Source organism: Lithobates pipiens, unplaced genomic scaffold, assembly GCF_037356315.1.
Source record: "Lithobates pipiens isolate NorthernLeopardFrog02 unplaced genomic scaffold, aLitPip1_a1.2 Scaffold_28, whole genome shotgun sequence".
Lineage (NCBI taxonomy): Eukaryota > Metazoa > Chordata > Amphibia > Anura > Ranidae > Lithobates > Lithobates pipiens.
Window position 1 is genome coordinate 195,095,256 of NW_027507789.1, and position 8,889 is coordinate 195,104,144.

The following is an 8,889-nucleotide window of genomic DNA, read 5'->3' on the forward strand; positions in this document are numbered from 1 at the left end:
CATCCCAGAAGAAAGCCTCTTCTAAAGATAATGCACAAGAAAGCCTACAAACAGTTTGCTGAAAACAAGCAGACTAACGACATGAATTATTGGAACCATGTCCTGTGGTCTGATGAGATCAAGATAATTGGTTCAGATGGTGTCAATCGTGTGTGGCGGCAACCAGGTGAGGAGTACCAAGACAGGTGTGTCTTGCCTACAGTCAAGCACGGTGGTGGGAGTGTCATGGTTTGGGGCTGCATGAGTGCTGCCGTCACTGGGGAGCTACAGTTCATTGAGAGAACCATGAATGCCAACAGGTACTGTGATATACTGAAGCAGGGCATGATCCTCTCCCTTTAGAGACTGGGCTGCAGGGCAGTATTCCAACATGATATCGACCCCAAGCACACCTCCAAGATGACCAGGCTGAGGATAAAGGTGATGGACTGGCCAAGCATGTCTCCAGACCTAAACCCTATAGAGCATCTGTGGGACATCCTCAAACGGAAGGTGGAGGAGCGCAAGGTCTCTAACATCCACCAGCTCCGTGATGTCATCATGGAGGAGTGGAAGAAGACACCAGTGGCAATCTGTAAAGCTCTGGTGAACTCCATGCCCAAGAGGGTTAAGGCAGTGCTGGAAAATAATTGTAGCACTAATCCTCGAAGGAACTGCTGGTTATTTTTGGGCTTACCGTTACCTTCTGTTCTCCTTGTGGCACGTCTAGGGGATGTCCCGTGGTAAATAGCCCAGTAACTCAAGACTGACAACAGATCCACTTGGATGCATTTATTTTGCAAAACTCAGTCAATTGAACAGTCTTTCAACTTGGGATCAGAGGGTTGGAAAGGAAGTTCAGGTACTCTTAGTGTCAAAGTCGAAAACGTTGAAGAACTTGCTTACTTTGACTGCATCCAGAGAATAGCCATTTGCAGCTGGATGATCACTCAGGTTGGACAGTCCCTCTCTCACAAGGCCTAGCAGCCAACTAGGTGCTTACTCAGGAACAAGTCTGCCACAGACGTAGAAGGTACAAAATAATGTCTCTGCCACAGAGGTTTTTGTAGAATATGTAGGGAAACCAAACTTGAAACACTCGTAGGATACCTGGATCTTTCAGACCGGATTCTCTCGGTTACTTCAGCCCTTCCAGGCTCTTGTTAAGAAAACCAACCCGTACGTGGTGTTCTTCTAAAGAGTCCTCCCCTGGAATGCTTGAAGTACACTGGGTCTCTCCCGAACCGGAGATGGCACCCAACCACCTCAGAATCCTGCTTTAGTTTCCTTGCCTCGGGCTAGCCAAAGTCGGGTGGATCCGCACCCCAGGCCATAGCCTTCCTGGGGGCTGGTCAGGAGGACCAGGACCATGAAGTCAGTATATCATACTGGACTGAAACCCTGAACCACATGACGTCCGCATCTTAAATACCCTCTCCAAGAGGGCACAGCAAGAGGGCCACTCCCACTGACTTGGCTCCGAAAAAGAGTAACTTAAGCACCTAACGAGACCATAGTTCCACGCCTGCCACAAGAGACAGTGCCCCCTGTGGCCAGGCTGAACATCTTACAGTCCAGTCAGACTGATGCAGAGATCCAATTTAGACAAATAAACCCAAACCAAACTGCAGTTTAGGCAAAGTTTAACTTTGAAAAAACGCATAGTGCGTGCTCTTCAGGAGCCGCCGCTACATAATGATGGCCACACAAAATATTGACACTTTGGGCCCAATTTGGACATTTTCAGTTAGGGGTGTACTCACTTTTGTTGCCAGCAGTTGTGTTATTTTGAGGGGACAGCAAATTTACACTGTTATACAAGCTGTACACTCACTACTTTACATTGTAGCGAAGTGTCATTTTATCAGTGTTGTCACATGAAAAGATATAATAAAATATTTACAAACATGCAAGGGGTGTATTCACTTTAGTGAGATACTGTATTGTAATGTTCTTTTTTTCATGCAGCCTGTGGGCTGATCAAAAAAGAGATTGATCGGTGGGTATGCCCACCATTAGAATACCGTCCTTCATCCACCCACTTCTAATGATGGGCATACAAGCACCATTTTTTTTCTGACTGTGGTGGTGAAATCACCTCCTACAGCGCTGGAGTCTCTGATTTACGTATCGTGAGAGCAAACGCTGTTGCTGTCAAGATAAATAAATCAGTGCTGCAGCTGAATGGTGTACCTGCTAAGCAAATAATGGTTAACAATAAAACAAAGTAACATTACAATATAACAGTAAGCCCTTGTACACACGGTCGGACATTCTGACAACAAAATCCGTTGGATTTATTAAAATATAGCTATATTGCTCTTCTGTAATTGAGCTATCAGCCATCTGCAGGAGTTTCTGGGTGTTGTCTGTGTGACCTGAGTGCAGTATACACCTTTATCCACCTATATAGCTATATTGCTCTTCTGTAATTGAGCTATCAGCCATCTGCAGGAGTTTCTGGGTGTTGTCTGTGTGACCTGAGTGCAGTATACACCTTTATCCACCTATTTAGCATTATTGCTCTTCTGTAATTGAGCTATCAGCCATAGAGGTCGACCGATATGGGTTTTTCTCTGGCCGATGCCGATATTTAGAAATCATGGCGGCCGATGGCCGATATATGATGCCGATTTTTTTGGGCCGATATGTTAGGCCGATATTTTTTTATTTTATTTTTTTATCCCCCTTCATCTCATAAAACCTAACAGACACCTTTCCCACTGGGGCGTTTTTTTAGGCGCTTTTGGGCTAAAAATAGCGCCTGTAAAGTGCCTGCAAAACGGCTCCCCTGCAGTCTGTGTGAAAGACAGAGTGCTTTCACACTGAGGCGATGAAAGCAGCACATTTGGAGTGGTGTATACCGCTTCTCCACCACTCCTGCCCATTGATATTAATGGGCACCACTGCCCAAGCGCATGCAATGCGATTTGGCAGCGGTGCTTCACGGGCGCATTTAACCTCTTCTTTGGCTGCTAGCTAGGATTATATGCGCCCCACTACCAGCAGAATAGCACCGCTAAAATTATGGTAAAGCACTGCTAAAACTAGCAACATTTTACCATCAACGTCTGCCCGCTCCAGTGTGCAAGCAGCCTATAAAATAAAAACAAGTACTCAAAACTTTTGGACGAAAAAAAAAAAATGGACTAACTTTACTGTTTTAGTTTTTTTTTTTTTTTTTTATCGTTTAGTGTATTTTTTCCCCCCCAAAAAATGCATTTGAAAGACCTCTGCGCAAATGCCGTGTGACATAAAACCAAAAACAACCGCTATTTTATTCCCTAGGATCTCTGCTAAAAAAATATATATACTTTTTGGGGGGGTCTAAGTGATTTTCTGGCAGAAAATACAGGACTTTTACTTGTAAGCAACAAGTATCAGAAAAGATTTAGTCTTTAAATGGTTAAACTGAGAACTCTACACACTGAGATGAGTTCATTCATTCAAGTGTAAACATTGTATCTTTCTGTTCTTTTCTTGGCAGGCTGCCCAGAGAGGAGGAAAGATGTTTCTATGACGACTCAGGCAACTTACACTGACTTCTATTATAGAAGTCATTTCCAAGTCCCGCTGTTCTAAATCGGCCTTTTTATCAGCTCAATCGGCCGATGCCGATTAATTAAAAAACGGCAAATATCGGCCGGACGATATATCGGTCGACCTCTAATCAGCCATCTGCAGGAGTTTCTGGGTGTTGTCTGTGTGACCTGAGTGCAGTATACACCTTTATCCACCTATTTTGCTCTTCTCTAATTGAGCCATCTGCAGGAGTTAGTTGGTGTGTTGTGTGCCTCCAGCACAGCACAGTATACACCAGTATCTACCCTTTAATTCCTATAATAAAGGCATCTGCAGGAGTTAGTGGGTGTTGTGTGCCTCCAGCACAATATACACTACCCAATTGCTGGTTTTCCCATCTCCCTTCAGGCCATTACCATGTCTGGAAGACCAACAAGAAGAGGCAGACAGGCACGAGCGGATAAAAGAGGGCAAGCAGGCTCTGTGTCTAGAGACAACAGTGCTGATCGTGGACGCGGTGCATCATCAGCACGTGGCCATGGGACACGCTTGTCCTTATTTTCGGCAGCTGGACGTGTTGAGCCGCGTCATGCCGAAGACTTGGTAGAGTGGATGACCAAGCCCTCTTCATCCTCCTCATCCTCTCTGACCCAGGCTCAGGGTACTAGCAAAGCAGCTGCCAATGCATCCTCTTCGCTCGTCTCAATGTCATCATCAGTGACTCCTTCCCTAGACCCACCATGTCCTCCTGAGGAGTCCCCTGAACTCTTTGAGCACAGTGTTGGGTACATGCTCCAGGAGGATGCCCAGTGTTTTGTAGGCTCTGATGATGATACTCAGCTAGAGGAAGGCAGTAGCATGAGCGCAGAGAGAGGGGATGCTGAAGAAGGACAGCAATCTAGCAGTCATGTTCCACAAGCTGCAGCATACTGCCAGGTTTGCTCCAGCGATGAAGAGGTAGGGGATGATGAGGGCACTCACTCCACGTTGGTGCCTGGTAGGAGGAGGAGGAGGCACATCTCCAACAAGGCAGGATGCCCTTCGGGGGCCAGCTTAGGGGCAGCACACCGACTGAATCACACCGCAGAGCTCCGCCTGTGCAGGGCGCTGCCTCTGAGCATTATTCTAAAAGTTCTTTGGTGTGGGCCTTTTTTGAGATGAGTGCATCAGATCACATTTCGCTATTTGCAACATATGTCTCAAGTGTATCTCGCGTGGTCAAAATATCAACCGCTTGGGCACCTTATGCTTGACCAGACATATGTTGACCTGCCATGCAGCTCGTTGGCAAGCGTACCTCAAAGACCCACACCAAAGAACAAAGCGGACCTCTCCTTGCTCCTCATCAGCTGGGATCTCCAACCCCACTAGACCTTCAGTCCTCTCTGAAACCTGCGCTGAGAGGAATGAAGGTGTAGAATTAGGTGTGTCACAGCCAAGTGCTTGCGAGCACTTTGCTAGCAGTACAACCACGTCCGATTGTAGCAGGCAAATTTCCCTGCCCCAGCTGCTGGACCGTAGAAAGAAGTTCACTCCCAGCCATCCACATGTCCAGCGGTTGAATGCTAGCTTTGCTAAATTGCTAGCACTTCAACAGCTACCTTTTCAGTTGGTAGACTCGGCCCCCTTCCGTGAGTTTGTGCAATGTGCGGTTCCTCAGTGGCAGGTCCCCAAACGCCACTTTTTCTCATGGAAGGTGATTCCGGCATGTGGAAGGCAATGTCCTTGCCTCGCTGGACAGGGCGGTCAGCGGTAAGGTGCATATTACCGCTGACTCATGGTCCAGCAGGCATGGACAGGGACGTTACCTGTCTTTCACAGCCCATTGGGTCACTCTTCTGGCAGCTGGGAAGGATGCAGGACAAGGTGCAGTAGTGTTGGAGGTTGTTCCTCCACCACGCCTCCAAAATGTTACTACTGGTTGTGACACACCTCTCTCCTTCACCCCCTCCTCTTCTTCTTCCTCCATGGCCTCTTCCAGTGCTCTGTCCTCAGAACCAGCGGTTCTCCGTAGGCGCTCAAGGGGCTACGCAAGTACGCAGGCAAAACGATGCCATGCCGTGCCAGGAGCCACACTGGGGCAGATATTTTGTCAGATCTGCAGGGGCAGGCGGAGAGGTGGTTGACGCCACGCCAGCTAAAGCCAGGATTGGTGGTTTGCCACAATGGCACCAACCTCCTCTCTGTCCTCCGATAGGGACAACTGACCCATGTGCCCTGTGTGGCTCACGTCCTTAACCTGATGGTGCAGCGGGTTCTTGGGCCGGTACCCGGACTTACAGGATGTCCCGAAGCAGGCCAGGAAAGTCTGCCTGCATTTCTGCTGATCATTTAATGCCTGTGCTCAGCTGACTGAGCTCCAAAAGGAGTTGAACCTGCCCAAGAACCGCCTTATATGTGACATGCCCACCAGGTGGAACTCAACGTTGGCCATGCTGCAGCGGCTGCACACGCAGCAGAGGGCCATCAATGAGTACCTGTGCGACTACGGCACCAGGACAGGGTCAGGGGAGCTCGGTTTTTTCTCACCACTCCAGACGGGGGATGATCAGGGATGCATGCACTGTCCTGTCACCGTTTGAAGAGGCCACAAGGATGGTGAGCAGTGACAGTGCATGCATCAGTGACACTGTACCTCTCGTCCACCTGTTGGAGCATACGCTGCATGGAATAATGGACAGGGCACTTGAGGCATAACAGAGGCAGGAAGAGGAGGACTTCCTTTCCTCTCAAGGCCCCTTTTATCCAGACAGTGTTCCTGCTTTCCCACCCATCACACAGGAAGAGGACGAGGAGGAGGAGGATGATTGTGTCAGCATGGAGGTAGAGGCTGGCACTCAGCAGCAGCAGCAGTCTTGTAGGGATGATTTACAGTCCCAAGAAACCCGTGGACTTGTACATGGCTGGGAGGAGGTAGCTGTGGATCATGTTGTCCTTAGTGAGCCAGAGGACTCCGGACCGAATGCCTCAGCTAACCTATGCTGCATGGCCTCCCTGATCCTGCTAAGCCTGCGGAAGGATCCTCGTATTCTTCGGATCAAGGAGAGGGACCATTACTGGCTGGCCACTCTCCTTGATCCACGATACAAGGGTAAGGCTGCGGAGCTTATCTTGCCGTCGTAGAGGGAGCAGAGGATGAGACATCTCCGGGAGGCATTGCAGAAAGGTCTGTGCAATGCGTTCCCAGAGACTGGGAGGTTACAAACTCCTGGTCCTGGAAAACGTGTTGCTGAGGCATCGTTCAGAAGGTGCGGTGGAGAAGGTGGCCGTCTGACCGATGCGTTCAGACAATTTTTTAGTCCGCAGCCCCAAGGTATGATCGGTTCCAGCAACCATCGCCAACATCTGATTTACATGGTGCAGGAATACCTAGGGGCAAGGTCAGACTTGGACACCTTTCCCACCAAAAATCCTCTGGCTTACTGGGTCTTGAGGATGGATCACTGGCCAGAGCTTGCACAGTATGCAGTTGAGCTACTGGCCTGTCCTGCATCCAGCGTTCTTTCAGAACGCACCTTCAGTGCTGCTGGTGGCTTTGTTACCTATCACAGGGTGCACCTGTCCACCGACTCGGTTGATCAACTGACCTTCATAAAGATGAATCAGTCTTGGATCACCCACAGCTACCAAGCACCTGAAGCTGATGTAACCGAATCATTTTTTTTGAAATATCACATTCCTTCAAGACTGCCTATGCTGATGCTGAGTGACTGTCCTGTTATGTTGACTGTCTATCCTCTTCATCCTCTGCTGATATCTTGGAAGAACATTTTTGGTTCTGGGTGATGCCGCCAGCCCAGTTTTTCAGCCCCTGTTTAACAGGGGCGTGTAATTACAATTTTTGATGCAATGCTTTGCAGCAGGGCTCATTCCTGCGCTACAACTAGAGTATATGGGAGAGGTTGCAGTGCCTAAGGCCCAATTTTTCAGCCCCTGTTTAACAGGGGCATGTAATTACAATTTTTGATGCAATGCTTTGCAGCAAGGCTCATTCCTGCACTCCAACTAGAGTATCTGGGAGAGGTTGCAGTGTCGTGGCACCAGCAAGCAGTGCCTAAGGCCCAATTTTTCAGCCCCTGTTTAACAGGGGCATGTAATTACAATTCTTGATATAATATTTCACAGCAGGGCCCGTTCCTGTGCCCACCGAGAGTAACTGTGAGGACTTATAGTGTTGTGGCACCAGCACCACCACCACAACCACCAAACGCCCAATTTTTCTACCACTGTTCAACAATGGCATGTAATTACAATTCTTGATATAATCGTTCACAGCAGGGTGCTCCAGCGCCCACCAAGAGTCACTTTGAGGGCTTGCAATGTTGTGGCAACACCAACACCTTGTTCCGCCATATCTGCAGAGCATATAGGGCAGGCCCCTACTTTCAAACATCCAACTTACAAACGTCTCCTACTTGCAAACAGAAGGAGACAACAGGAAGTGATGAAAAAAGACGTACGGCAAAAAAAATTATACAGGGGTGATAACCCTTCCCTATGTTTTCCAAAAAGCGTAAAAAATGGAAAATTGTATACTCACCTTTCCGTAATTTTCCTTTCCTGACGCATCTTCATGGCAGCACACACTGGGTTGTGACTCCGCCCCCACAACCTGACAGGATTGGATTAACTATAAATTTGAAGGGGAGACACCCTGCTGCATTCTCTGTAAATATCATCACAAAAGAAACAGGGAGGGCAACTGTGTGCTGCCATGAAGATGCGTCAGGAAAGGAAAATTACGGAAAGGTGAGTATACAATTTTCCATTTTCCTGACGCCTTCATGGCAGCACACACTGGGAAATAACTCGCCAGTTGGGTGGGTGCAAGTAAAATAATATTTATTCCTTATAATGCTGAAGAATTGGCTCTAATGACGGATCTGCCGAAGTCGGCCATGGATAAATGAGCAGAATCCACCTTGTAGTGGGAAATAAAGGTATTCCTGGAGGACCACGTTGCTGCCCTGCATATTGTCTCTAGTGAGACCCTGCAATACGCTGCCCAAGAGGTAGCCACTGCCCTAGTTGAATGAGCCCTGATGTCTTCAAGAATCGCCATATGCTGGGTGGAGTAAGCTTTTTTAATGGTTCTGACTAACCAGGATGCAATAGTGCATGAGGAGGCGGCTTGCCCACGCCTGGTTACATGGGGAATGATCAAAAGAGAGTTAGTTTTCCTAAAAGAGGTGGTAGCAGTTAAGTAGTTCATGATGGTTGTTTTGACATCTAGTGGATGAGGATTACCCTGATCGTCCGTGAAGGATGGAAGGATGATGGTTGTAATGGAAGGAAGTTGCCACTTTGGGTATGAAGTGTTCGGAATCGGAAGGTCTGAGGACTACTTTGTCAGGAAAGAGAACTAACTTAATGCTTGGATCTCCGACA